The sequence below is a fragment of the Giraffa tippelskirchi genome, chromosome 11, assembly GCF_054371585.1.
Source record: "Giraffa tippelskirchi isolate mGirTip1 chromosome 11, T2T-mGirTip1v1.2.pri, whole genome shotgun sequence".
Classification (NCBI taxonomy): domain Eukaryota; kingdom Metazoa; phylum Chordata; class Mammalia; order Artiodactyla; family Giraffidae; genus Giraffa; species Giraffa tippelskirchi.
The window spans coordinates 57994448-58021428 of record NC_137285.1 but is presented as its reverse complement, the minus strand read 5'-3'; the positions used below and the strand labels follow the sequence as shown (position 1 = coordinate 58021428).

The following is a 26981-nucleotide window of genomic DNA, read 5'->3' as shown; positions in this document are numbered from 1 at the left end:
AAGAGAATACACTGTAGTTTTGCAGTTTATTTCTGCTGCTTATACTTTTGCAAATGACTTTCAGGGAAGCTCATTCTAGTGTCCCTTCATTGTTTTAATGCCTGCTTGTTCCGAGCACTGTCCTAACTCTAAACTATTGTAAAGCAGAGTCAGGCATTAGTGCAGAGCTCATCATGGTGAGTGTTTAACGCTGGCTCTCTGGAGGTGAAGAAAGGCCTGATTCCTAGTGTTTGCTGATTTCTGTGGTGTAAATACTCCCACCATAGCTGGTTTCAAGCAGTGAAGGTGACGTTACTGAGAAAAGGGGCTGAGTAGCATGTGGTTATATAATATCTCCACCCAAAGAACATAGAGGAAAATGGAGTAAAATAATTAGGAAGCAGTGAGTTTTTTTTCTTTTCTATGTTTATGTGTAAGAAGTGCTCCTGTAAAAGCTTGCCATTTTAGTAGACTAAGCGTTGAAAAGATAGCACTTCTATCTTTGTGGCTTATTATATAGTTTGTGGAAAGTTAATAGCTTTAAGAGTCTTGCTTTGTAAACTATACCATATTTAGCTGATTCTAAGTTTTATATAGAAGTTTTATTTATAAATAACGATATATAACTTGAAAGTGTGTAAGTGTTAGTTGCTTAGGCATGCACAACTCTGTGTGACCTCATGGACTGTAGCCCATCAGGCTTCTCTCCATGGAATTCTGCAGACAAGAATACAGGAGTGAGTAGCTATTTCCTTCTCCAGTGGATCTTCCCAACCCAGGAATTGAACCCGTATCTCCTGCATTGCAAGTGAATTCTTTATCGTCTGGTCACCAGGGAAGCTCATATAACTTGAAAGCTATTCTTTATTTTTGGTAACAGAAAAATGTTACATTTTTGTGATTGAAGCTCTATTATTGAGAACTTGTGATGTACTACACTGTGGGCTAGTTGCTGGGAATATAGATTTGAACAGGACAGATAAGATTTCTGTGTTTATTACTTAAGAGTTTAGAAAGAAAATTATACAGTAAATAAATACTCGTCAACATCATTTGGTTTATCAGAGTTATAAAGCTTAGACTACTACAAAAATGTGCATTAAAAGAATTTACCCTAATTGGAGCCTCCAAGGACATATAGGAATTCTGCTCCCGAAGGACATGTATGAGTTAAGTACACAAAAGTGGTGTTAAGCTGGGAGGGGTTGTTTGCATTAGGACAGAAGAAAGATTGTGGTGGCTAAAGCCACAAAGGGGATGCAGATTGTTGAATCTAGCAATGTATTTTAAAGACTTACAGGCCATAAAATTTACATTGTAATAAATATCTTGGGGGTGAGAGATGTGTGTGTATGTGTAGGAAGCTCTTGTATGTGTATATGTACATATATATGTATGTGTGTGTGTGTGTGTGTAGAAAGCTCTTATGTAGTCTGGGCAAAAAATGATGATAGCTAGGACTCATGATGGAAAGAAATTTTTTGATTCCAGAAATATTTAGGAGGTAGACTCTACTGCTTAGGAAGGAATGAGTTTGGAGTACTTATTACTTTTTTAAATGCAGTTATTTCTAAGTTGATAGAAATTTTTAATAATAATAATTTTAATTTATTAATTTAATTTTTAATTTTTTTAATTTAATAATTTAAATTTAATAATTTTTGATAATAGCTGTCTTGTAACAACCAATTGGCAAAATTCCTGAAAATTTACAACTTGGTTTCATGACCCAGGGAAAGCTGTCTCAATATACTATGAAGGGACAAGCCAAATAAAAAAATGAAAACATGGTATGTTCAAAGTAGTGATTGCTGAACATGTGTGTGTGCACATGTGCCCATGTACTGCTTTAGGAAGAGTGGTCAGTAGTGACTTTATAGAGAAATTGCCATTTCAGCAACTTCCCGAAGGAGGTGAAGGAGACAGTCATGTAACCTTTAGGGAAGGACACTCCAGGCAGAGTGAACAGTGAGTCCGAAAGCCCTGGGCAGGAGTGACTTGGCACATTCATTATGGAGACCAGCGTGGCTGTTGCAGACTAAGTGATGGGCCTTATCACACAGGCTCTTGTTAGCCATTAGTAGGACTTGGACAGGTAATTGGGCAAGGTAGGAAAATATTGAGAACTTCTGAACAAATGAATGATAGTGTCACAGGATGACTGTGGCTGCTCCTGATTCTAGGGGATGAGGACAGAGGTGTGAAAACCTGTTAGGACACTATTGCAGTAATTGCCTGGATGATCGTCTGGACATGGTGGTATCGATGGAGGTGGTAAGAAGTGACCAAATTCCAGATCTATTCTGATGGTACAGTTGATTGGATTTGCTGACCTGGGGTGTGAGAGAGAAGACCATGACTCTGAGGCTTGTGCTTCAGCACCTGGAAGAACAGAGATACAGTTAATTGAGGTGGGGAAGGCTGCTGCAGATTTAGAGGGGAAAAGTGTTTTGTTTGTTTTTTTTTTGGTATGTTATGTTTGAAGTACCTGTTAGGCATTTAAGTAGGTGCATTGAGTGGGCAGTTGGATTTAAGGATCTGGGGAGAGATTGGCTTTGAAGATAGAAGTCTGAGAGTCCTGAGAATAGAGATGGATGAGGTTACCAAGAGAGTACAGAAAAGGTCAGGGGTAATCGAACAGAATGGGAAGGTGGGGAGCTGATGAAGGAGCCCAAGCTACATAGCCTGGCATTAGAAGGCAAATAAAGGACTTCCCTGGTGATCCAGAGGCTCAGACTCCAAGTTCCCAATGGAGAGGGCTCAGGTTTAATTCCTGGTCAAGGAACTAGATCCCACATGCTGCAACGAAGATCAAAGATCCCATGTGCTGCAACTAAGACCTGGTGCAGCCAAATAAATAAATAAAAATAAAGGGAAAAAAGACGGTTAAAGGGCATGATGTGGGAAAGCAGGTGAAGTACACGTTTCAAGAAGAGAGTGATCAGATATGTCTGATGCTGCAGGTTATAGGTCAGATAAGGTAGGAACTGAGAATCATCCAGTAGACTTGGAATGTGAGGGTCATTGGTGACCATGGTGAGAGCATAACTGATCATGTTCAGAGAGTTCACAAGAGTAAGGGAGGAGAGAAATTGGAGACCCAGAGCATCGGGATTTTCTCCTAAGTTTTGCTGTGAAGGCAAGCAGAGACATTGGTGGTAGCTGGCTGGGGAAATGGAGTCAGAGTGTGTTTCTTTAAAAAGAAAAATGATTGCATCCTTGTGTGCTAATGGCAGTGAACCTAAAGGTGCAAACTGAGGTTCAGATTCATTTCTGAGCAGGCATGAAGATGTGGGGAGCTGGAGCACCAGGGGACACTGACACTCAGCATTAATCAGAAGCATCCTTGGGGCCTCTGTGGAAACATGAGGGAAGGTGGAGTCCATGAATGCAGGTGGCAGATAGCCCTGGTAGACACCTACAAGCGGTCTCTTCCAAATGCCTGTGTCTTCTTAGTTAAAGGGAAAGGGCGAATTAGTTGGCTATGTCTATGTAAGAGCAGCTAGAATAGGAAACTGCTCTGGGCATCTGAGGAGATTGGTGAGCTGCACTGAAGGTTCCCATGCATTGGTCAATCTTGAAATTAAAATGAGATCCATCTTCTTGGACTTTTATCTAGCCGTGTTCAGCAGCCTGGATGCAGGGGTAGAATTGGTGGGTGGAGACTTGGATTATAGTAGGGTTAGAGTTTTGCTAGGCAAGTATGATGAAATGAGATAGTAAGAGGAACTGAGGATTTATGCAATAGAAGAGATTAAAATGTATGGGAATGAAATAATATAATTCTGGCATAAGTCTATTCTGGTATTTTAGGAGGTAGCTCAAAACGTTTTTTGTTAATTTTTGTTAAAAGAACCATTTCAGTTATTAATGTGGGTGAATCATATCACATTTATTTATAATTCTTAGAGACAGAGACAGTATTTTTATAAGCCCTGTGATCCCTTTTCTAATTTTCTCCTCCACCCCACCTGCCACCCCACCATGCAAAATCTTTATATTGGGTTGGCCAAAAAGTTAGTTTGGTTTTTCCAAGGATGTATGGAAAAAACCCAAATGAACTTTTTGGCCAACCTAATATTTCTGTTTGTTCATTTCTGGCTTATTAAACTTGTATCGTTTAAGTGCCCGTGATGGTCAAGTAGTGTCATTTAGGTGTTCACTTGACACATTCTGTGAGTTTCATAATCATTGTGATAAGAGATCAATAAGGAATCAGATTATTTAAATTCACATACCACATCACTACATGTGAACTTGAACAATTCCCATGGTCTTCCAAGGTTGTTTGAAGATTTCTGAAGTCTGTTCCTGCTTATAAAAACACTATACCCTTTCCCCCAAATTTCTTTATTGTGGTTAAGTACACAAACATAAAATTTATCATTTTTGCCATTTGTGCGTGTACAGTTCAGTGGTATTAAATACATTGGCAGTATGCTCCTGTCACCAACATTCATCTTGGGAACTCTTTTCATCTTTTAAATCTGCAATGTACCTATTAGATACTGTATCTTTTAAACACTGCATCGTTTTTTTATTGAAGCATAGTAGATTCACTATGTTGTATTAGCTTTTGGTGTACAACAAAGTAATTCAGTTATACATATATATATATGTGTGTGCATATATATGTATACACACATTCATTTTCATGTCCTTTTCCATTATGATTTACCACAGGACATTGAATATAGTTCCCTGTGCTATACAAGACCTTGTTGTTTATCCATTCTGTATATAATAGTTTACAATTGCTAGTCCCAAACTCCTGATCCAACCTTCCCCCACCCCCTGTCCTTGGCAACCACAAGTCTGTTCTTTATGTCAATCTGCTTCTGTTTCATAGATAGGTTCATTTGTACCATATTTTAGATTCCATGTAAAAGTGATGAGCCACCTGGTAGCGTAGCAGTAATGACTCTGCCTGCCAATGCAGGAGACGTGAGTTTGATCCCTGGGGCAGGAAGGTCCCCTGGAGAAGGAAATGGCAACCCACTCCAGTATTCTTGCCTGGGAAATCCCATAGACAGAGGACTTGGTGGGCTGCAGTCCATGGGGTCACAAAGAGTTGTATACAACTTAGTGACTAAACAACGACAAAATGTAAGTGATCTCATATGGTATTAATATTTGTCTTTCTGACCTACTTCCTTAATATGATAATATATAGGTCCACCTATGTAACTCCAAATGGCATTATTTCATTCTTTTTTATGGATGAGTAGTCTTTCATTGTATATATATACCATATCTTCTTTATCCATTTATGTGATTTTCATGTAAAAGATATTTTAGTAGTTGTTCTTTGTCATGCACAGATTTCACATTCTGAGTCTCTTCATTTGTCAACTGTTACCTACCAGTCTCTTTTTCATCCTCCTGTTAATCTGTAAGTTAAAACTTCAGGCAATTACGTTGAAAATTATAAAGTATGATAGAAATATAATACAAAATAACTGATTAATTTCTTCACTTGCTATTTAATTTTTCCATTCTAGTAGACAATACATTTTAACTGCAATCATAAGTTAGATCTGCAATTGTCAAAAATGCTGCAACAGAGAATTCAACAGAAAAAACTATCTTAAGAAGGAAAATTCCTTCAAAGATAGTTGTCATTTGGCTTTGCCAAGTTTTATCTTATTTTATTTTTTTACCTAATATAATACAATAACAAATTATCCTAGTGTTTAAATATAACTTGGTTTCTTATTAATGAGGGAGCAATATAAATTTAAATTCAAAAACCCTAATCTGTCACAAAATATTTGTTAAAAGGAAAATCTTTGCTCTTTTACTATGTTTGGAATAGAACTATGTCAAAACCTATCACATTTAATCCACTCATTTTATTGAAAGGGACACATAGTTGTAAACAAATATTATCTCTTATGAGTTTATCTACTACAGAATTGCTTTTATCATTTCATTTGCCCCATAAGGCATATGTGCTGTGATCTATTTTTAATGATTTGCAGCATATTTATAGGGTGAAATTATGCATTTAAATCTATGGTATGTGTTCGGAAACCATCTGTTAGAACTTATTCGAAAATATAAACTTCTTTTATTAATGTATTTCCTTATTTGGGGGGCTTAAACATTGGGCTTCCTTGGTGGCTCAGATGGTAAAGAATCTGCCTGCAGTGCAGTAGACCTGGGTTCAATCCCTGGGTTGGGAAGATCCCCTGGAGAAGGGAATGGCAACCCACTCCAGTATTCCTGCCTAGAGAATTCCAGGACAGAGGAGCCTGGTGGGCTCAAGTCCATGAGGTCACAAAGAGTCGGACATGACATGACTGAGTGACTAACACTTTCACATTCCTAGGCCAGAAATGAGAAAGTGAGAAACATTGAAAATGAGTTATATTGTGTTCCCCCAAGGGAATTCAGATGGCTCTGTGTTCAGTCATATTTCATAATCATTATTGTATAAAAATAAACTCTTAAATGATTTCCCAAAGCAGCAAAAAAAAAAAGTGTGTCCAGTTAATAGTAATTTGGTATTTAAAGTTCAGGATATGTTGGAGGGAATATTCATAATAGAGTTGTCTTCAGATTTAGGAATGATAAACCTATTTACTTGAAAATTCACTTAGATAAGTTAGAGAGGGTACAGGAGGGGGTGGATTCACAAATGCATACAACAGAGTTCCTGATTTTAAGGAAGTTTAACTGAGCTATAGAATATGCATAATATTTTATAACCAAGAATTATGATGTCTCAAAAGACAGGTGTTAAGAATTTTGTACAAAGTGATCACAGTTTGTTTCAACATAATCAATAAATGTATAGGTGATGATGCTAAGAAAAGTATTCTACTTACCTTTCCTTGACTTTGATGCCTTTGGAAAAGATCAAATGTGTTCTCTTTTCTCTCAATTTTTCTTTTTTATTAACTGGGTAATTTTATCTCTGTTTTGAAAGTATATTAAATCCCTCCCTTCCCCCAATTATGCAAATGTTTATGGGTGACTTTCAGTGTTAAAATAAATATGCTCCCTCAAGAATTGCAAGTGCAAATATTTCCTTGACTTACTATAAAAAGTTAAGAATGAATAAGGAGAGAGGCCTCCAGGTACAGTTCTCATCATTGCTGTATAACAGCCAACAAGAGGAAGAGACAGACACCACTGATTCAAAATTCATCTTGGCACTTGTATTTCAAGTTCATATTTAAATGTTTATAAGTGAAACACATGTGTGGAGGTGCTATGTAGAAAGTGATGACAAAATATACCTGGGCTGGCAGACCCTCGGTGTACATCTTAAAGTAAAACTGTGTTTTCTTCAGTTCACTAAAATCAAGAAGCTTATGTCTCAGAATGTTTCATTTAATAGTCTTTTCATTTTTTACTTCGCTTAGTATTTTTCCTGAATTTCTTCTGAATTTTCAAGTATGAGCAGAAAGGAAGGTGGAATATAGAAATTCATTTTACTTGCATCAGAGTATGAAACACTCATGTTGTTATTTTTAAAAAGTGAAAAACAAACAAAAAACCCATTAGCATCCTAAGAAAGAGATGGTTGGGCTTTAGTTTCCACTACAAAATTTAGTAAGCTCCATTTAGGAATTTTATTTCCCAAGAGATCTGGAATATAAAATTGTTCTTGAGCTTTTAAAAAAAATTCCAAACAACAAAAAACAAACAAAAACAAAGTAAGGATTGTACAGAAAACTAAAGAAGGGAAGTGACAGGGATCTGGTTTTCTTAAGAGTGAGTAGGAGAGTGACAGACTAACCTCGCTCCTGGTTCTTCCCCAACAATTATTTGAATAAGCAAGGCCTTTGAGGTGAATTATCTTTATTTGCAAATTTTTACTTTAAAGTCTGAAGATCTTTTTATTTAAGTTTTTGGGGGCATAGTTGATTTACAGTGCTGTGTCAGTTTCAGGTGTATAGCAAAGTGATTCAGTTATGCCTTCAGTTACGCATACACATACACACATTTTTCAGATTCTTTACCTTTCTTGGGGGGCTTCCCAGGTGGTGCTAGTGGTAAGAGAACCTGCCTGCCAATGCAGGAGATGTAAGAGATGCAAGTTTGGTCCCTGAGTGGGGAGCATCCCCTGGAGGAGGACATGGCAACCCACTCCAGTACTCTTGCCTGGAGAAGCACATGGACAGAAGAGCCTGGCGGGCTACAGTCCATGGGGTCAGAGTCGGACGTGACGGAAGCGACTTAGCACACCCATATCTTAATCACGGGATCATGGCCAGCCGTTTCTGTAGGTTGTATGAAATGCAAGTTCCTTAAAAGTATTTGGTAAATAATTGTAACAGAATCTGGGCCAGAAAGGGTGTATACTTGGTATTGATTTTTCTGTTGTTGTTTAAAATTGTTAATGCTTATCATCAGAGATGAAATAACCTGATATGTTTTATGTTTTCTGACGTGACACGATAAAGAATTCCCAGCATCACCTTATGTAGAATTCTCGTAAAAAACAGCTTGCAGACCGGATTTTGGACCCCATTTACCAAGTCTGTTTCCTGAAAAATGATGGCTTTTTCCAAAGGCAGTGAATAGTCCTTGGTTGGGTCCTTAACAAAGCAAAGTACAAAAGACATTTTGGGGACAGCCGGGACAATTGTAATATTAACTACATGTTAGATACTATTGAATTAAAGCCAGTTCTCTTAGGTGTGATAATAGAATCATGTATATGTAGGGGAATGTTCTTAATCTTAGAAGATACATATTGATATATATGAGGTATGAATTTATTATGTTTGCATGTGTTTTCACACTTTAGCAGAGGGGAAAAGCTTTTTGTATTCATCAGGGTTCTCTAGAGAAACAGATCCAATTGTGTGTGTGTGTGTGTGTGTACTGATTGGTTGGTTGATTTTAAGGAATTAGCTGGTATGATTACATAGACTATTAAATCCAAAATCAGATTGGAAACCCAGGCAGAGCTAAGGTTGCGGTTTTAAGTCTGAAGGCTGGCAGAATTCCCTGTTGCTCAAGGGAAGTCAGTCTTTTGTTGCATTCAGGATTTCAACTGATCGGATGAGACTCATCCACAATTCCCAAAATTTTTATGTGATCTAGGCTCCTTGATACCGTGGCATCTTGTCACCCCAGTTCCAACGCTGGCAGGCAGAAAAACTAAGGTGCCCCAGGTGTCTGTCTTAAAAATCAACCAGAAGAAGGGAATTCCCTGGTGATCAGTGATTAGGACTCTGCCCTCTCATTGCCAAGGCCTGGGTTCAATCCCTGGTTGGGGAACTAAGATCCCACAAGTTGCAGGACATGGCCAAAACTAAAAATTAAAAAAAAAAAGTCATTTCTTAAAAAAAAAAAAAAAAAAAAAATCAAAAGAGTTGTCTTCTCTCCTAAGTCCCAACATGCCAGCAAGAGGAACTTAAGAAATGCATAACAGAAGGAAGAACATTCTGAGTCAAATGCACTAGAATCCAGAAAAAGTCTCTATGTCTGAGTCTCTATTCTACCTCTTCCTTCTGGACAGTTACTTAATTTATGTCCCCTTTCAGGGGAAAAGGTAGGTGATATTGCCTAGAACAGTTGGTGATAGGCAGCAGAACAATAACTCAGTTTGTGAAAATGCATCTTAAACTGTGAAGTGCTATGCAGACAAATGCAAGGCAGTGATACGGCGTGCACTGTGGGCCAGATGGCTCTCATGGACTCACTGTAAAATAGAATCAACTGCTGTCCTGTTGTTAGTCGACCCTCAGCACCCCTTCCCTGGCCCTCCAGCTCCTGCGAATCTGCCTTCTCTGAGAACTCTGGGAGCAGTCGCTCTCTTAGCTTTAAAATAAAGCATCTAGAATAGTCAGCACACATATTGAATCTGTAACTTCCACGAATTTTTATGAAATATTCATAATCTTAAAAGAATGTTCACCTGTTTTCATACTAGTAACTTGTCTTTAATTTCACATCCTCAAATTGAGTTAACTGCCTGTAAGCACCAGCTTTTTCCAAGCTCCGAGGCATACAGGCTCATATGTAAAGAATGTGCTGTTTTGCTCTATTAGCAAGGAGCTCTTATGTGGATGATTATAGATCAAGGTTGTCCTAAAGTTCCTCCAAATAGCCTTTTCTTCATTTTGGAGATTTTCAGAGGAGTCTTGAAAGTTGTATCATGTTTAAAGAAAGAACGGGAGACCTGACAAAAGGATCAAGTGGGCTCTGCGTGGATCTGCAGCTTTACCCCTGACCACCCATCCCAGTGTGCCATGCCTGGGAGTAGGCGGCACCAGGTGGGACTCTAGATCCCCTGGGAAAAGCTGCTTTTCGGCCTCTGCCAGCCTCTTTTGACTATGGCTGCTTACTCACTGGCTTTAAAAGAAAATTGTGGAGGTTTTTTTTTTTTACATTTGTATTTTATATTGGAGTATAATTGATTAATGTTGTGTTAGTTTCAGGTGTACAGCAAGGTGATTCAGTTAAACATACACATACATCTTTTCTTTTTCAAATTCTTTTCCCAATTAGGTTATTACAGAATACTGAGCAGAGCTCCCTGTACAGAAGATTCTTATTGTTTTTTTTAATTGAGGGGAGTAGAGGAGAAAAACTTTATTTCATTTCAGATTCCAGGGATATTCAGTCTAAAACAAAACTTGAGAAAAAGTTAAGCAAAATTCCAAATTAATTAGGTGGAAAATGAATGACTTATTATTTCTCTTTTCAGTGTATATGTACCAGAATTTTAAATTATGCCATTGACATCAAAAATACTTTGCACTTTTTTCACTCTTTCATGAATGAGAAAATTTTTATTTTATCATTTCACTGACTACCCAAGAACTGCAAGAAATGGTAAATTAATGACAATATTATATACAGGTTGCTTAGTCATTATGGATTAATTCTAAATATGAAAGCCCTTATGAGAGACATAACATATTGTAATAGCATTTGTAATGTCTTTGCAGCAGAAAAACTAGAATGTCTGTGCCTTGCTGAACTCTGATAAGTTGACAGTGGGTGAGGAGAGACACATTTGTTCTAAGACATCTACACAAATCTTTTGATCATCTTGTCATATCTCAGTATCTCAAGTCTCTATTACTGATTTTTAAACTAGCTGTATGATTGCTAGTAAAGAGGAAACTCAATTAGCAATTAATTTATTCTTCTTTTATTCCATTTCTTTGTTTCAGTCAAAAAGAAAACCTATAAATTCTAAAAGTAACAAGCAGCATCCATCACCTCAGTCATTCTTTCCCCTTACTCTCTTCCAGAGGCAGTCCCTGCTCTGAGTTTTGTTTTGCTTTATTTTGTTTCACCATAGATAAGCTTTATGTGTTCTTGAACTTCCTATCAGTGGAGTCCTACAGTATATTCTTGGTCCACTTGTCATAATGTTTTTCAGATTTATTCATGTTGTGTGAAAAAAATAGCTCTTTTTATTGTGACATATTATGCCATTGTCCAAGGGATTCCCTGGTGACTTAGTGGTAAAGAATCCACCTGACGACACAGGAGACATGAGTTCAATCCCTGAATCAAGAAGACCCCCTGGAGAAGGAACCGGAAGCCCACTCCAGGATTCTTGCCTGGAGAGTCCCACGGACAGAGGAGCCTGGCGGGCTACAGTCCATGGGGTCACAAAGAGTCAGACAGGACTTAACAACTAAACAACAATGCCATCCTCCAAATACACCAATAGTTGACCTCTTCTGTTAATAGACGCCTAGGCTGTTTCCAGCTTCTGTCTGTTTAGAATGAAGCTTCTATCGTGTGCTGTAAAGGGCTTTCTCTGGACGCGTTTTCATTTTCTTGGATAGATAACTGGTAGGGGAATTGTTGGGTGATAGTGCAGGGATGTGTTTAGTCCTCTAAGTACCTGCCAGACTCTTTCCTAAGGCAGTCATAGCATTTTACATTCCCTCCAGAATCAGAGGTTTTTTTTTTCCCTCTTTACATCCTCACCAACATTTCGTGTCATCTGACTTTTTAATTTCAGCTATTCTAGTGGATATAGACTGTGTACCTTTTTAATATATGTATAGGAATATTATTTTAAGTTATACTATCTACATATTTTCGTGAATTAGAAACTAAATGGACTCTTTTCAAATTGGCACAGATATTTTTGTTAATTGGTTTGAGTTGAGATATTCAACAGAGATCATAGATAATAATTAAGGATAAAAGATGTTGAAAGATAACTAGGCAGTTATGAATCTTTAGCACATGAAATGTGGAAATGTATGTTTTTATAGGTTTGTTTTTTCATTAGCTAAGTCACTTATTTATTGATTTATTCATTCATAAATCACTTTTTATTTTTAATATTTTACATGATTGTGTGACAGTGCTGTCTGATAGAACTTTCTGTCTTGATGGATGAACATTTCATTCTGTGCTGTTATGGCAACATGTAACAACTGAGTACTGGCTCATTGAGTGCTATTGAGCAGTGGATTTTTGTATTTTGTTTTAATTATGGCCAGTGGATACTGTATTGGATAGTGCATGTCCAACCAAGTGTATTCAAGTATTATCTGATCTTATATTGTAAAATAAAGAAAATGTCTTCCTTATTTATATACTTAGAAGTACAAGCCTGGCTGTCATCATTGCTCCTAATGTCACTTACATTTTTATATTTGGAATTTTTAAAAACTATTTTTTATTGACACTTCTATTGAGGTAATTATTGATTCACATGTAGTTGTAAAAATTAATAAAGGTCCTTTTTACCAAATACATAAAGAAGAAATAATACCTATCCTTCTCAAACTGTTAAAAAAAAATTGAAGAGGACAGAACACTCCCAGATTCATTCTACAAGACCATCATTACCCTGATACCAAAACCAGACAAAGACATGACAAAAAAAGAAAATTACAGGCCAATGCCTCTGATGAATATAGATGCAAAAATCCTCAAGACAATGGTAGCAAACCAAATCCAACGATATAAAGAGGGTCATACGCCATGATAAGCTGGATTTTTTTCCAGAACACAGGACAGTTCAACATTAGCAAATCAATTACTGTGAAACTTCACATTGACAAAAGGAAGGATAAAAATCCGTGATCGTCTTAACAGACTCAGAAAAAGCATTTGACAAAATTTAAGTGGCGCTAGTGGTAAAGAGCCTGCCTGCCAAAGCAGGAGACTTCAGAGATGCAGGTTCAGTCCCTGGGTCAGGAAGATCCCTTGGAGGAGGGCATGGCCGCCCACTCCAGTGTTCGTAGCAGGAGAGTCCCATGGACACAGTAGCCTGGTGGGCTGCAGCCCGTAGGGTTGCCGAGAGTGGACACGAATGCAGCAGCCCAGCACGGCAGAGCAGCAACACCCATTCATGTTTAAAAAAAGCTCAGCAAAGTGGGGGAAGGAGAAGATATCTCAGCACCCTAAAAGTTATTTATGACAAACCCACAGCTAATATCATACAGTGAAAAGCGAAAAGCCTTTCCTCTCATGTCCGCTCTTGCCACTTCTATTTAACATAGTATTAGATGTCCTAATCACAGTAATCAGACAAGAAAAATAAATAAAAGGCATTTAAGAAAGAAGTAAAATTGTTGCTATTTGCATATCACATGATACTGTGTATAGAAAACCCTAAGGCTTCTACACAAAAATTATTAGAACTAATAAATTAATTCAGCAAAGTTGCAGGAGAAAAGATTACTATACAGAAATCTGTCACTTTTCTGTACACTAATAATGAAATGTTAGAGAAAGTTAAAAATTCTGTTAAAAGTTTCATCAAAAAGAATAAAATACATAGGAATACACTTAATCAGAGAGATGAAAGATCTGTACTCCAAAAACTGTAAAACATTGATGAAGGAAATTGAAGATGATACAAAGAAATGGAAAGATATCCCATGCTCTTACAGCTATGTTTAAAAACAGTTGGACTATATGATGATCTTTTACTTTTATGATGTTTGTTTCACTTTTTCTATTCATATACAGTGCTTCTATTTCATTTAATTTATGTTTTCCAATTACTCCATTACTTCTTTTCTTTTGATGCTCTTTCTCAAGGCTTTATAAAGTGTAGTAGAAATGCCTTTGTATACATATAATATATATATATACACACATATATATAATATTTATTTTAAAAAACTTATAATTTTTTGCCCTGCTAAAAAAATTATGACATTTTAAGTCTATGTGTTTGACTTAATGTGAATAGAATGCTAGATTTCTACTTAAATTTTTAAAAGTAGATACACAGTAAGCAACAGAGTTTTACTGTATAGCTCAGGGAATTATAGTCAATATCTTGTAATAACCTATAATGGAAAATAATCTGAAAAACAATATATGTGTGTATATATATAACTGAATCACCTACCTGTGTGCCTAAAACATTGTAAGTTAACTATATTTCAATTATATATATATATAGAAAGAAAAAAGATATCCCATGCTATTGGATTGGAGGAATTAATATTGTTAAAATGACCATTTACTCAGAGCAATCTATAGATTTAATGCAGTCCCTATTAAAATACCCATGGCATTTTTCCACAGAACTAGAATAAGTAAGCCTAAAATTCACATGGAGCCGCAAAAGACGCTGAATTGCCAAAGAAATCCTGAAAAATAAGGACAAAGCTGGAGGTATCATGGTCCTAGATTTCAGACGGTGTTACAGAGCTACAGTAATCAAAACACCAGTGTCATATTGGCACAAAACCAGACACATAGATCAGTGGAATAGAATAGAGAGCCCAGAAATAAATTCACATACCTAGGTCAATTGACAGAGGAGGCAAGAATATACAATGAAGAAAAAACAGTCTCTTCAATAAGTAGTGCTGGGAATACTGGACAGCTACATGTAACAGAATGAAATTAGAACATTTTTTAACACCATAAACAAAGATAAACTCAAAATGGATTAAAGACCTAAATGTAAGATCTGAAACCATAAAACTTATAAAAGAGAACGTAGGCAGAACAATTATTTGACATAAATCATAGCAATTTTTTTTTGCATTTGTCTCCTAAGGCAGAAGTAATAAAAGCAAAAATAAATGGGACCTAATTAAACTTAAAAGCTTTTGCACAGCAAAGTAAATCATTAACAAAAAGAAAGAGAACCTATATACAAAATGGGAGAAGATATTTGCAAATGTTCTGATTGAAAAGGGATTAATTTCCAAAATATATAAACACCTCAGACTACTTAATCTCAAAAAAAAAAAAAAAAAATGGCTCAGATGTTAAAGAATCTGCCTGCAATGCAGGAGACCCAGGTTCAATCCCTGGGTTGAGAAGACCCCCTGGAGAAGAGGATGACAACCCACTCCAGTATTCTTGCCTGGAGAATTCTTTGTATGCCTGATGGGCTACAACCCATAGTGTTGCAAAGAGCTGGACACGATTGAGTGACTAACACTTTCAACAGCAATGAAAAAATGGAAAGAAGACCTGAATAGTCATGTTTCCAAAGAGGATACATGCATGACCAACAGGCACATGAAAAGGTGTTCAACTTTGTTAATCATTAAAGAAATACAAATGAAAACAACTAGATATCTCCTCACACCTGTCAGAATGGCCATCATCAGAAAACAAATCTACAAATAGCAAATGTAGGCAAGGATGTGGAGAAGAGGGAACCCTTGTACATTGTCCGTGGGAATGTAAATTGATACAGCCACGGTAGAAAACAGTGTGGAGGCTTCTCAAAAAACTAAAAATAGAATTACCATTGTTGTTGTTTAGACGCCGTCATGTCTGACTGTTTGCGACCCCATGGACTGCAGCATGCCAGGCCTCCCTGTCCTTCACCATCTCCTGCAGTTTGCTCAGACTCATGTTCTTTGAGTTGGTGATGCTATCCAATCAGCTCATGCTCTGTCACCCCCTTCTCCTACCGTCAATCCTTCCCAGCATCAGGGTCTTTCCCAGTGAGTTGGCTCTTTGTATCAGGTTGCCAAAGTATTGGAGTTTCAGATTCAGTATCAATCCTTCTAATGAATATTCAGGGTTGATTTCCCATAGTATTTACTGGCTTGATCTCCTTGCAATCCAAGGGACTCTCAAGAGTTAGAGCACCTCAGTTCAAAAGCATCAGTTCTTTGGTGCTCAGCCTTCTTTATGGTCCAACTCTCACATCCGTATATGACTACTGGAAAAACCATAGCTTTGACTCTACGGACCTTTGTCAACAAAGTGAGCTACCATATGATCCAGCAGTTCACTCCTGGATATATATCTGGAAAAAGTGAAAACACTAATTTGAAAAAATACATGCACCCCAGTGTTCATAGTAGCACTATTTATAATAATCAGGATATGGAAGGAAGTAAACCAACTGCCCATGAACAGATGAGTAGATAAAGAAGATTTGTTGTATATGTATACAATGGAATATTAGCCAGCCATTAAAAAAATAATGAAATTCTGCATTTTCAGCAATGTAGATGGACCTAGAGAATATTATGCTTAGTGAAATAAGTCAGAGAAAGACAGATACTGTATGATATCTCTTATATGTGAAATCTAAAAAAAAATAAATTTGTATACAAAACAGAGGCAGACTCACAGATATAGAATACAAACTAGTGGTTACCAAATGGAAGAAGGAAGGGAAAAGGGGTAAATCAGGGAGGATATGAAATTAAGAGATACAAACTACTATTTAGGAAATAAACAACGTACAAGCTATATTGTATACCACAAGGAATTATACCCATTATCTTATAATAACTTTTAATGTAATATAACCCATAAAAATACTGAATCACAGTGCTGTACACCTGAAACTAATATAATATTGTAAATCAACTATACATCAATAAATAAAAAGATCCTAAATGCCCTTCATCCACTTTTCCTCACATTTTGCAGAACTATAGTACAACAGAACATCAATACAAAGATACAAATGAACCCCAAATTCCAAGTACTATAAAGTTATGTTTTATGTATATTTGATATAACTCAGTTTATTTAGAACAATAACAACCTATATAAGCATTCATTCTACTGGTCAGTTGTTCCTGTGTCTAAAATGAAATAGCTGATTCAGACCTCCTTCTGTTTATACTGTTAGAAACTTTTCATATGTTCCTTTTATGTTATAGGCACATATGCTTTTTTAATTGGTCAAATCATTACTGAGCAGATTGAAGTCATAAAGACAATGAATTATTAAAAAACAATTCAATCTTCTTAAGAATGAAATCATTTGGTTTCAGTGATTATGTGTTTCTGAAAGGTATAATGTCTTGGTATGAAGAAAGAAAACAAGTAAAAAATCCTAATTAGTATTCTCTTTTACTATTGAATATAATGGGACAAAATAAAATATTACTTGTTTTTTTCCCCAATCTAGATTCTTTTATAGATTTTAAGGAATACTACCTTTTTGGGTCAGTTCCCAGAAATGTGGTAGCATCTTAAGCGATGCTGTAGCATAGATAAGTTGACAGTAAAAATATTACTTTTTCATTCTTCAAAATAATCTCTTAAAATAAGAGATATTTGTTTTGATAATGGATTTAAGGAGGATATGAGTCTAATATATTTTGTGACCTTCCTAAACACATCCTAGGTCTGGCTGTCCCTCCAGGCTTCCTTTTTCTCCCTCTCAGCTGATATTAAGTATCTCTGTGTTTCAAGAAAAGGATTAACTTGAACAAAAGAGTCCTTGTTTTCCATACTTGCTGTATTTCTGGGTGAAATGGCTTGATTCTGAGACTTAAAATGCGCCTTTCCTAGCTCCTGTCAGCTCTGCTGTCTGTGCTCTGGGCTGCATGGAGGTGAGCAGCTGACCGGGGGAGTCAGGGCGGCATCACCTGCCCTTGCTCAAACCCCTTCAGGGTGCCTCTGCTGGGGCTTTTGCCAGGGGATCTGGTGAAGTGAGGATGAGTTAGTTGAGAGGGACTATTTTGTGTCCTTGTTCAGCTGAGGTTCAAACAGAATAAGACGGATGGGGGTCAGATGAATCCAGGGTGGAGCCAGCAGTAAGGGTGGGAAGGGAGAGAGAGACCACCCGTCTTGGCCTGCGCAGGTGCTGGCCTCTGCGCATAGCCTCACAGGACGGGCAGGATGTTTGATGAGCAAAGATGGCAGGAGTAGGCATTTTAGATGCAGTGCATGATACAGAAAATACTTCAAAGGCTGGAAACCTCAGAAAGGTCTGTCCTGGAGTAGAGGGTACGGGAATTAGCAAGAGGATGGAGGGAGTTAGGAAATAGAGCTGGAGTCTCATTGTGAGTTTCCAGTCAGGGCTGTGGCTTTTGGATATTGGGGGTGGGGGCACAGGGCTAATTTTCGTGCTTAAATGTACTTCTCAAATCATTTGGTTTTTTCACACTGTTTTCTCCACTTTTTTCTGATTATATCAGCATTTTAAAAATACTGGGTTCCAGAAAAAATGATCTTACAACCTGTTTCAAAGAGAAACTTTCATTTGGTGGGATATTTAAAATCAAGTAGAATTTAATGATCCTTCCATTCTCCTTTATAGTTTTCATTTTCTAATGAATGTATTTAAATAGATTTCTGAATATTTTACATTTTGTCAGTATTTAAATCACATGAGAATGCTTATTTCTCTGTCATTTGATTAACAGTGTTACAGAGCAACATAGTTTTATGTCAGTGAGGAATTCTAAAAGGAATTCTTGAACTAGGATGAAGGTACAAGTGCTATAGTATTAGATTAAAATTCAGATTACCCACTGTTGAGGTACTTGCATTAAATTACAGTAGAAAACAGGGCTATTTTGTGAAAGGTTGGGTAATGATAGGCTTAAAATATTTCCAGACAAATACAGTATTGTCAAAAATAGCTTTGCACAGGTTGTGTATGGGAAACACAGAGTGGTTGTACGTATAATATAGCGGAAGTCACCTGGAATTCATTCGAGGCTGGCACTACTAGGCAAGCCTTGTTCAAGTTTAGGTCATATAATTGGAGATCCATACCAAGTGCCCACCATGTCTATAGTCCTGTTCTGTTTGTCTCGGTTTAGTCCTCCAAACTGTTAGCTTGAGATGAACATATATATACTACTCTATATTAGATAACCAACAAGGACCTACTGTGTAGCACAGGGAACTCTTGCTCAATACTCTGTAATGACCTAAATGGGAAAAGAATGTGAAAAAAGAATGACTCTATGTACAACTGAATCACTCTGCTGTTCCTGACACTAACACAACATTGTAAATCAGCTATACTCCAATAAAATGTTTTAAAAAACAGTCAAGCAAGTACTATCCCCATTTTCTGGGTGAGGAAACTACGGCTCAGAGGCAGCACATGTTTAATTCATGATCTCCCATGACTAGTGGGACGCTGCAGTGTGAACCCAGCTCTGTTTACCCACAGAGTTGGTGCTGGTCACTATCAGTAATTTTACTGGCTCATAAGAGCATATAGGCCAGCCTCCAAGTGGTTTAGGACAGACACAGAAAGCGCTCACAGGTAACTCAGATTTGGCTGCATGAAGAGCAATACCAATTGTGATTACAGGGGAAAAAAAAACCCAAAAAATAATATTTGAGTGTCAGCATATTAGGTGAATATATTGGGTTGCCAAAAAGTTTGTTCCAGTGTTTTCATATGATGTAACATAAAAACCCAAATGAACTTGGCCAACCCAATGTATTATTATTAGGCATTTCTGATCAGTAATGGGTTGGAGAAGGGACAAACACCAGCCTTGGCTCCCCTGGCACTGCCAGCGTCTTGGAGTTTCTGAGCAGTCTTTGTCTCTAAATCTCCTAAATGTTCACAGCAGGGTCTGATACGCCCTTCTCTCTAGTGAACTCTGATACCTGCATCTGGCTTGAGGACGACTATAATAAAATTAGTCCCTTGCACATACCCAAGCAAGGAATTTGATTTTCTAAATAAATGGTTATAAATTAGCTCAACTTTTTGGGAAAAATGTTTCTGTCTATTAGATCTTCTCTATGGCCCATGTCCTGGTATTATACATATTATAGGTGAGTAATATTTATTAGAACTATGTATTGTATTTGTTGGAAAAGAGTATAGATTTTTACTTATTATAATTCTAAGTGAACCAACACAGAAATGATTGCTGTGAGTTCAGATGTTCTTATTTTGAGATTTTTCAAGATCTTCTAACCATGAAGTTAATTGTTAACCTTGTTTCATATCATGCATTCTTTCAAAAGCTCTAAATCAATATATATTTTAGTGTTCTGTACAGCTATTACTCAACATCATCTCTGTATCCCTTTTACCTATCACAGCCCTGGTGCCTAGAAGGCAGTGAATATGATTTGAATTGCTTGTTGAACAGAGTGTATAAAAATAAATACATTCTAAAAGGTTAGCTGTCGAATCCTATTTTTATAAACTTCAACCTATCATATCAGAATTATGTTCTGTTGCCTAGAGTCTGGCAACAGCCCTGACTGGTCTAAAGACCCGTGAGAGCCAGAGTTGGGAAAACATTCAAGAACTCAGCTGTTTGACTTTTGAAAAGCCCTTACTCAAATTCTCTGTATTCTAATCCTTCACCCTCATTCAAACCACAATCTGAAGGAAGCCTCAGACCGTGGGCACTAACCTGAAATGGATTACTTTGGACAGCGACTATCCTAGGGCAGGGAAAGGAGAACTTACTATGTGTTCATTCGTAGGTCTTTACTTTGCAATTTTACAAATCAGTATAGCAAAATGTGTAAAATACTAGATTTTCTATTTTATATCCTTCTACAGTGCATTGCGTATTATGATCAGGATTTTAGCAATATGAACATGGCATTTTGTATCTATACATCAATCTTCTTAAAGATATATAAAGCAGCAAATATTTACTGGGCATTCATACGTGCCAGACAAGATTTCAGTTAAGTAACTGTGTGATGTATATCTAGAACTAGAGTGACAGTTCTTGCAGAGAATATCAGGGTAACAGCTGATTTTACATGAATCAAGCAGGTTTACCCTTTTGATGCTATGAATGACATCCAGAAATAATGGTGATAGAGTGTAATAAAGATCAAAGGAAGAAAGAAAGAGCGGTAATAGGAAAGTATATAAAGAAAATCAAGGCTATTTCAAATAAAGAAAAGTGATACATTAGGAGTAAATACTACAAAGTAAAGCTGAGCTTGACAGTGCTACTGTTTGCTCAATGGTAAACTTGATTTTTAAGGTTTGATCTCCTTGCAGTCCAAGGGACTCTCAAGAGTCTTCTCCAACACTGCAGTTCAAAAGCATCAATTCTTCACACTCAGCTTTCTTTATGGTCCAACTCTCACATCCATATGTGACTACTGGGAAAACCATAGCTTTGACTAGACAAACCTTTGTCAGCAAAGCAATGTCTCTGCTTTTTAATATACTGTTTAGGTTGGTCATAACTTTTCTTCCAAGGAGCAAGCATCTTTTAATTTCATGGCTGCAGTCACCATCAGCAGGGATGTTGGAGCCCGCCAAAATAAAGTCAGTCACTGTTTCCACTGTTTCCCTGTCTATTTGCCATGAAGTGATGGGACTGGATGCCATGATCTTTGATTTTTGAATGTTGAGTTTTAAGCCAACTTTTTCGCTCTCCTCTTTCACTTTCATCAAGAGGCTTTTTAGTTCTTCTTCGTTTTCTGCCATAAGGGTGGTGTCATCTGCATGTTTGAGGCTATTGATGTTTCTCCTGACAATCTTGATTCCAGTTTGTGCTTCATCCAGCCTGGCATTTCACATGATGTACTCTTCATATAAATTAAATAAGCAGGGTGACAATATACAGCCTTGACGTACTCCTTTTCTGATTTGTAACCAGTCTGTTGTTCCATGTCAAGTTCTGACTGTTGCTTCTTGACCTACATACAGATTTCTCAGGAGGCAGGTCAGGTGGTCTAGTATTCCCATCTCTTTAAGAATTTTCCACAGTTTGTTATGATCCACACAGTCAAAGGCTTTGGCATAGTCAATAAAACAGAAGTAGATGTTTTTGTGGAATTCTCTTGCTTTTTCTATGATCCAGCAGATGTCGAAAATTTGATCCCTGGTTCCTCTGCCTTTTCTAAGTTCAACTTGAACATCTGAAAGTTCACAGTTCATGTACTGTTGAAGGACATCAGGGTCAGGGGCACTAAATACAACAGTGTAAGCATAAGTCCTTTTGAAGGAAGTCGCCAGTACAGTCAGTACCCCTACCATAGTTTGGCCTCAGGCCAAACAGCAGGGAGGGAATACAGCCCTGAGCATCAACAGAAAATTGGATTAAAGATATACTGAACATGACTCTGCCTATCAGAACCAAGACCCAGTTTTCCCCACAGTGAGTTTCTCCCATCAGGAAGCTTCCACAGGCCTCTTATCCTTCTCCATCAGAGGGCAGACAGAATGAAAACCACAGTCACAGAAAACTAACCAAACTGAGCACATGGACCACAGCCTTGTCTAACTCAATGAAACTATGAGCCATGCCTCGTAGGGCCACCCAAGATGGTGTCATGGTGGAGAGTTCTGACAAAACATAGTCCACTGGAGAAGGGCATGGCAAACCACTTCAGTATTCTTGCCTTGAGAACCCCATGAACAGTATGAAAAGGCAAAAAGATAGGACACTGAAAGATGAACTCCCCACGTCAGTAGGTGCCCAATATGCTGCTGGAGATCAGTGGAGAAATAACTCCAGAAACAATGACAAGATGGAGGCAAAGCGAAAATGCCCAGTTTTGTGGATGTGACTGATGATGGAAGTATAGTCTAATGCGGTGAAGAAAAGTTTTGCATAGGAACCTGGAATGTTAGATTCATGAATCAAGGTAAATTGGAAGTGGTCAAACAGGAGATGGCAAGAGTGAATATCGACAATTTAGGAATCAATGAACTAAAATGGACTGGAATAGGTGAATTTCAGTCAGATGACCATCATATCTACCACTGTGGGCAAAAATCCCTTAGAAGAAATGGAGTAGCCATCATAGTCAACGAAAGAGTCCGAAATTCAGTACTTGGGTGCAGTCTCAAAAATGACAGAATGATCTGTCTGTTTCCAAGGCAAACCATTCAGTATCACAGTAAACCAAGTCTACACCCCAACCACTAATGCTGAGGAAACTGAAGTTGAACGGTTCCATTATGACCTACAAGACCTTCTAGAACTAACCCCCCAAAAAGATGTCCTTTTCATTATAGGGTGCTGGAATGCAAAAATAGGAAGTCAAGAGATACCTGGAAAACAGGCAAGTTTGGCCTTTGAGTACAAAATGAAGCAGGGCAAAGGCTAACAGTTTTGCCAAGAGAATGCACTGGTCATAGCAAACACCCTCTTCCAAGAACACAAGAGACAGCTCTACGTGGACATCACTAGATGGTCAATACCGAAATCAGATTGGTTATATTCTTTGCAGCTGAAGATGGAGAAGCTCTATACAGTCAGAAAAAACAAAAGTGGGAGCTGACTGTGACTCAGATCATGAAGTCCTTATTGCAAAATTCAGACTGAAATTGAAGAAAGTAGGGAAAACCAGTAGACAATTCAGATATCATCTAAATCAAATCCCTTACAAATACAAAAAGTGAAGTCACTCAGTTGTGTCCAACTCTTTGCGACCCCATGGACTGCAGCCCACCAGGCTCCTCCGTCCATGGGATTTTCCAGGCAAGAGTACTGGAGTGGGTTGCCATTTCCTTCTCCAGGGGATCTTCCCGACCCAGGGATCGAACCCAGGTCTCCCTCATTGTAGGCAGACGCTTTACTGTCTGAGCCACCAGGGAAGGCCTCTTACAAATACAGGTGAGAACTAAATAGAGGATGATGCTTGTAGACACAAATTGAATTTCATTGACTAGTAGCCTACTGAAATATTGGTAGTCACAGGAAAAGCAATAAATGCTTTTCAGACTCTCAAAGTAAGATCAATAAAAATAATGCATATAAAAACTAGTATACAAAGCAGTCCTCTATGATAGATTTTATTGCCTAGAACTTAAGCACAGAGGCATTTTTGGAAAATACTCTGTCAAAGACTAAATTAAAGATATGATCCATAAGTCCTTCCTTGTAGCAGACTGGAAATTCCTGGCATAAAGGTTTAAATGAATAAAGACTGTCTTGAAATCATTAGTTAAAAAAAAAATTCTAAGTCATAATCTAGTTATAGGCTTACAATTAGCAGGAGGGAAATTAAATTGAAAAGAGTGTGTTTTCTTGGCCTTTAAGTAATGTTGACCATTCATTTCATTAACAAACAGAATAAAGAGTGGATGTCAGTGTAAAAACCTGATGTGTGAATTTGTACCATCTTGCAATAAAAACACTAATTTACTTGACATGGTTTGTAAGTGGATAAGCATTGAAGGAAGTTTTTTACACAAAATAGAATGAAAGGCAATTAATAATACAGGGATGATAAAAATCATTTTATTGCTCATTCTGCTGGTCAGTACATTCTAATGGGTTATTATAAATCTAAAAATGAAAATATTTTGCAAAAACAGTGAAAATATTTTGCAAAAACAGAGGATGGAAAATGACTCTTCATCTCTTGAAACTGATGAAATTCAAACTTTTCAAAATATTGCATTTGATGGTGTAAGTGCAAGAAGTACCAGAAGTGATGATAAACTTGAACCTCTTAGAGAGGAATTTGAATCTGAAATTGGTGTTTACCAGATGGAAATGCTCCAAATTTGTGCATGACAGTAGTTAAGCAGTTTTTTGCATTCAAAGGACTTGGTCATTTCAAATACATTTACCTTTAAAGCCAGGAAAATGTGAAATAAAAAATAGGAGTTTGTTAGCTTTAAGTTCATATGAAAAGTTTTAATGAAGTTGTTTTTAACTGGGCCCAGATGGTGAATGGTAATAACTATTTTACCTAGTATATTGGTTATGTCACCACATATTAAATCACTCCAAACTTTTGTGGCTTGAAACATTTATCTCATGTTTTCTGTAGCTCAAGAATCTAAGAGTAACTTAGTGAGGTCCTTTGCTTTAGGGTCTGTTATAGGCTGAATTGTGTCCCTCCCAAAATTTATATGTGGAAGCCCAAACTGTTGGTACCTCAGAATGTGACTGTATTTGGAGATGAGGTTTTTAAAGAGTAATTAAGTTTAAAATGGAGCAATCAGGGTGAGTTCTAATCCAGTCTGGCTGATGAAGGGGAGAAAATTTGGACACAAATGTGTATGCAAAGAGAAAAGACCATGTGAAGATACAGAGAGAAGGCTGCCGTATGGAAGCCAAGAAGAGGCCTCAGATTCAACCAGGCCTAGTTGAATCTGCATACTTGATTGCATACTCCTAGCCTTTGTAACTGTGAGCAAACGCAGTGTTGTTTAAGCCACCCAGTCTGTGGTACTTTTATGACTGTGGCCTAAAACAAATTAACCCAGAGTCTTACAGGCTACAGCCTTCTCAAAGCTTGGCTGGGGTAGGATCCATGTCTGAACACATTTAGTGGTTGGCAGGTTTTTAAACTGGGTGCCCCAGTTCCTCATAAGCTGTTGTTCCGAGGCCATGTGGGAATCCTCCAAGGACAGCTCACTGACAACGTGGCAGCCCACTGTATCAGAGCGAGCAGAGGGGAAAGGCCGGGCAAGGAAGGGGAGTCCACAGGCCCCAGTCCTTTATAATCCAGTCTCCCAAGTGACGTCTCATTGCTTTTGCTGTATTCTCGTGGTTAGAAGTTGTGTCTCGCTCCATCCCAACACTCAAGTGGAGACGATTATACTATTATACAGCGTTTGACCACCAGGAGATGGGCTTCATTGGGGCAGCCTACCATACTTGGTTGTCTGAGGGTTTTACAGCCGCATAAATATACATTTGCCAATAAGTTTATCCATATAATCATAAAAAATATAAGAGCATGGTAGAGAACCATCACATGGTTATAATTTTAAACCGTCTATTCTTTATAGTGGTAACTCATTTTGATATTTTTAAAATATGCTTTAATTGGATTATATAACTTTTACATACAAAACTAATAACCCGTGTATAGTGTTAACTTTTAATTTGTGTCTCTGAAGGAGGTTTAAGGCATGTTAAGGTCAATAAATGCCAATAGGCATTGCACATACTGTATATTTTGAAACTTTTTAATGAAATGTATTAAATGTACAGAAAGAAGTGTACAGTGCATACTCGTCACCAGGATTTAACAGTTGTTGATTGTCATGTTTATCTCACTCTCTTTTGGCTGTAAGTATTAGAAATAAAATTACATTATGGCATTTCATTTCCAAGTATTTAAGTAGTCCCCTCTTAAAAAGCATGTTTTGAACATAGCATAGTATTGTAGTAATGTATGACAAAACTAAGTTATTATGTACAGCTGACTTCTTCAAAACCATGAGTCAGTCAAGAACCATTATTCCATTTGGTTTTTATGTCTCATACATTTCTTTTAGCGTGTTAGAACCTTTGTCCCATACTCGTTTCTTTTTTCTGTACATACACTGGATAAAGAATGGGACATATTTTAAGTCAGTGCTATTTCCTTTTTCCTAAGCATGTATTCCTTTAGTGCTAGAGTTATTTATTAATACCAGAATCTTGCACCGGCAGCCTGGTATATTAAGTAGAAAGCATAAAGCAGATAAAATCTGCACTCATTTAGGCAGAGCGGAGAGACCTTCCCACTTAGTTTCCCCATCCCTACGCCCAGCCACCTTCCTGGCTGAACTCCTGTGTTTGGCACAATTTGAAGCACTGTAGTTTTAAATCATAGGTGATTGAGACTGAAAGAGTAGGAAGAGAAGAAAGTAGCAAGAGAGAGAACAGGAGCAAAAAAGTAAAGCAGTCGGGCCAGATTCAAATCTTCCAGCCTCCTGTCTGCTCTCGAGCAGTTGGCTGGTACCCAGCAACCCTGTGGTGAATGGAGGGGTGAGGCCAAATTGACCGAGGGGCCACTTGTTGGCATTTATGCTGTTAATACAAGCTAGCATCTTCCCGATTAGTCCTGCTAGAATGATGGCTCCACGTGGGCACTGCCTAGAACAATGCCTGGCTCTTCAGCATGCTCAGTTAATACTGGCTGAATAAATTTAGCTGTAAATGAATTATGTGTGAACTGCCATTTACAGAGCATAT

General features: G+C 37.5%; 1 protein-coding gene and 1 long non-coding RNA gene across 2 annotated transcripts in view; one reads left to right on the top strand and one right to left on the bottom strand.

Moving 5' to 3' along the window:
* NR3C2 (nuclear receptor subfamily 3 group C member 2) overlaps window positions 1-26981 on the top strand; it is a 418452-nt gene that overhangs the window by 148297 nt on the left and 243174 nt on the right.
* The window catches only part of LOC145527042 (uncharacterized), a 120946-nt gene that overhangs the window by 1655 nt on the left and 92310 nt on the right, over window positions 1-26981 (bottom strand). The window contains exon 5 of the long non-coding RNA XR_014069425.1: window positions 2313-2361. This is a non-coding gene — a long non-coding RNA (uncharacterized LOC145527042). The remainder of the gene's footprint in view (window positions 1-2312; window positions 2362-26981) is intronic.